Source organism: Morus notabilis, unplaced genomic scaffold (assembly GCF_000414095.1).
Source record: "Morus notabilis unplaced genomic scaffold, ASM41409v2 Scaffold702, whole genome shotgun sequence".
NCBI classification, from domain to species: Eukaryota; Viridiplantae; Streptophyta; class Magnoliopsida; order Rosales; family Moraceae; genus Morus; species Morus notabilis.
In genome coordinates, this window is record NW_010365327.1 from 11,109 (window position 1) to 15,336 (window position 4,228).

Sequence of the window (4,228 nt, forward strand, 5' to 3'; positions counted from 1 at the left end):
CAGTTCGACCAAGAACTTGCATTTATCTTGTGCATTCCAATTAGAAGGAAGTTCGCCCGTCACCAAGTAGTTTACGATATGAGCGTACCAAGGCAGCTTAGTGACAGCGAAAAGATTTTCATCAGGGAAGTTATCACGGATGGTAGGGCCATCGACAGGTTCATTGAACTCGAGTCGAGACAGATGGTCGGCAACGACATTCTCGACACCTTTCTTGTCCTTGATGGTCAAGTCAAATTCCTGCAATAGAAGGATCTACCTAATTAGTCGCGCCTTAGCATCCTTTTTGGAAAGGAGATACTTGAGGGCGGCATGATCTGTAAAGACGGTGATGGGTGAACCGATCAGATATGCACGGAACTTGTCAAGTGCAAAGACTACTGCGAGCAACTCTTTCTCAGTGGTTGAGTAATTCATTTGAGCACTATTTAGAGTCATACTCGCATAATACACAACAAAGGGCTTCCCTTCCCTTCGTTGACCAAGGACGGCCCCCACAACATAATCGCTTGCGTCACACATTATCTCAAATGGTAAGCTCCAATCTGGTGACTGAATGATGGGGGCGGAAGTCAACTTTGCCACAAGCGTTTGAAAAGAATCCTCACACTTTTGTGTCCAATCGAACGCGGCGTCTTTAGCCAAGAGGTTACAAAGCGGACGAGAAATTGCTGAAAAGTTTTGTATGAACCTCCTGTAAAAACCAGCATGCCCCAGAAAAGATCGAATGTCTTTGACAGTCTTGGGGGTGGGCAACTTTGAGATAAGTTCAATTTTGGACTGATCAACCTCAATCCCTCTTTCAGAAACAACATGCCCCAAGACTATGCCAGATGGCACCATGAAATGACACTTCTCCCAGTTAAGCACGAGACTCTTCTCTTCACATCTCTTAAGCACAGCTTCTAAGTTGAGAAGGCACGAGTCGAAGGAGTCACCGAAGACGGTCAAATCATCCATGAACACTTCCATACACTTCTCGACCATGTCGCTAAAAATGCTCATCATGCACCTCTGGAAGGTGGCTGGTGCATTACACAGCCCAAATGGCATACGCCGAAAAGCATAAGTACCAAAAGGACAGGTAAATGTAGTTTTATCCTGATCTTCTAATGCGATCTCTATCTGATAATAGCCTGAGTAGCCATCAAGAAAGCAATAGTAAGGATGACCAGCCACACGTTCTAGGATTTGGTCAATGAATGGAAGTGGGAAGTGATCCTTGCGGGTGGCGGCGTTCAACTTTTGATAGTCAATGCACATTCGCCAACCCGTCACAGTCCGTGTGGGAACAAGAGCCCCTTTCTCATTTTCCACCACTGTCACCCTTGATTTCTTAGGCACCACCTGAGTTGGACTGACCCACTTACTATCAGCGACTGGATAGATGATTTCTGCATCCAGAAGCTTCAAGACTTCATTCTTCATGACCTCTTTCATCATCGGGTTCAGTCTTCTTTGGGGATCCCTTCGTGGATTAACCCCTTCTTCCAAATTGATGTGATGAGAGCAAATTAAGGGGCTAATACCCTTAATGTCAGCAATCGTCCAACCTAATGCCAATTTGTGTTCACGCAGCATGTCAACTAACCGCTGCTCTTGAAATGCGTCAAGTTTAGATGAAATGATGACAGGAAAGGTATCACTAGCTCCCAGGAAGACATGTTTTAGATTCTCAGGCAGTTGAGCCAGCTTGAGGTTTGGGGTCTCTTCGGTGGATGGTTTTGGCTTTTCTTTTTCTCTAGGTAGCTCTTCAAAGTGTGGTTGCCAAAACTTGGTTCCTCTGCCTTGTGAGTCTTTAAAAATGGTGACATTATTGGCCAACTCAGAAGGACCGGAACTCTCAGATTCAGAAATGCAGAGGAAATCGTCAAGATCATCAGAATTGTTACACAACTGAACCTCCTCCGAGACGAGTGTGTCAATTAAAAATATTTGGTGGCACTCGTCATCATCACGTGGTTGCTTTGCAATGTGAAAAACATTCACCTCCAAAGTCATGTTCCCAAAGGATATCTTCATCAGACCATTCCTAGAGTTGATGAGAGCATTGACTGTAGCAAGAAAAGGTCTTCCGAGGATGATGGGAATCTTGGACTCCATACTCACCACGGATTGAGTATCCAAGACTAGAAAGTCAACGGGGTAATAGAACTTATCAACTTGAACCAAAACATCCTCAACTATCCCCCGAGGCTTCTTGATCGATCGATCAGCCAGCTGCAGAACCACGCCATATGTTGACCCTTTGGGTTTGACTGAGCTTGTGAAGGGAACTTGCCGCGTTCTTGAACAACCAAAGCTCTAGTCAGATTCGTGATTTGACTCTTCACTTCTTTACTTTCCTCCACCATTTGCGTGAACAATGACTCAAACTTCTGATTCGTCTTACTCTGCACCTCCATGAAAGATTGCAAGGTGTTCTCAAGAGAACTCCTTGGCTGATGCGAATTGTATTGAGGTGCATAATACGCCTTTGGTGGTTGCGGCTGTTGCTCAGTTCTCCATTGTCCTCCTGATGGTTGTGCTTGGTTGGAATCTCTCCAACTGAAGTTTGGATGGTTCCTCCAGCCAGGATTGTATGTGTTAGAAAAGGGTTTGTTGTATGCCCCTAAGGCATTGCATTGCTCCTCATAAACCCCTCTCATTTCACCATAAGCAGGACAATCTTTAGCTAGATGTTCCACCCCTCCACAGACAAAGCATGGCTCATGTGTCTCTGCCCTTGCGACCGTGTGGATTCCTCTACCTTATTTGCCTTTGAGGGCCTCGATTTGCCTTGTCAAAGATTCGACTTGGGCTTTGAGGTTGTCCTCCTCCCGTAATTGATAGATTCTAACTGGTCGGGACCTATTGGTGCTGTCAGTAACATTATGTTCGGTCCAAGTGTGGGCTTTTTCAGCTAACTCGTTGAGATACTCAAAAGCCTCCTCGGGATCATTTTGGAGAAATTCACCATTGCACATCATCTCCACAAATTGGCGCTCTCGAATCGTGAGTCCTTCGTAGAAATAAGTGACGAGGCGCTAACTCTCGTAACCATGGTGGGGACACTGATTTAACAGATCCTTAAATCGTTCCCAAACTTGATACAGAGTTTCATTGTCCTTTTGGGTAAAGGTCGAGATCTGTCGCTTCAGACCATTGGTCTTATGGTGAGGGAAATACTTGTTGAAAAATGATGTCGTCATTTCTTCCCAACTTCCAATAAACCTAGGTCGCAGAGAATACAACCAGCTTTTAGCCTTTTCCTTCAAAGAGAAAGGAAAGAATTTTAATCGCACTGAGTCTACGGCTTCAGCTCGGTTGTGAAAAGTGGCCACTACTTCTTCAAATTCCCTAATATGAACGTATGGATTCTCGCTTTCTAACCCGTGAAAGGTCGTCAGGAGTTGGATCATGCCTGGCTTGAAATCCAAATTCGGCATATTTGGGGGAAACATTATGCATGATGGTGTGGCTGTGCGCGTAGGGTGGAGATAATCGTTCAACGTCTTCTGCTGGACCTCTTCATTTTGAGCCATTACGAACGGATTTGCAACTGCTAATGAGGCTGGGGTCGAAGGAGGACTAGACGTGTGGGAAGAAATTTCACTAAGGTTCTCCGGTCTTACTGCGAATCTCCCTAGTTCGTCTCTATAACTGTGGTGTGGTGTCTGAACCAATTGATAAATACTATTGAAGCAAATAACAATAGTTTTTTTCTTTCGTAGAAAAAAAAAATAGAAATTAAAATAATGCATTTTTTTTCTTTTCATTTACAATTTTTTTTGTATTATTTCCATATTGAACTTGAGAAAAAAAAAAAAACCCAGCCACATGCCTAAAGTATTTTAAAAAATATATGAATAAAAGATAATTTTAAACTAATAAATCAAATTATATGGAATGTAGAGAGTAAAAAGGTGAGTGTGTAGAGAAAATAGATGTGCAAATAAAACCATCCTTAATAATTTTATAGAAATAGTTAGGAATACTTTTAAAATAATAGAGGTATGTAAAAAAAAAAATTAATCATATAAAAGTTACATAAAACCACTCATAATATTTCTTACCATCGGTATTTTTAGTTTATTTCCCCTTTATTTTAGCTTTGGTGGATAGATGGTTGGGCTTGGGCTTCTTATGGGTAGAGAGATATGTGGGCGTTGCAATGCTAAGCTCCTGTGATGGTCAAAGATACTACAAAAATGATTGTGTTTACCATCAGGATTTATTTTTTATTATT

The 4,228-nt window shown here is 42.6% G+C and overlaps 1 non-coding gene across 1 annotated transcript; it reads left to right on the forward strand.

The window, feature by feature from the left end:
* The first annotated feature begins 3,036 nt into the window (after positions 1-3,036).
* On the forward strand, positions 3,037-3,143 carry LOC112093499. The gene has a single exon (XR_002903085.1). It is a non-coding gene; the product is annotated as a small nucleolar RNA R71 (small nucleolar RNA).
* Positions 3,144-4,228: the final 1,085 nt, after the last annotated feature.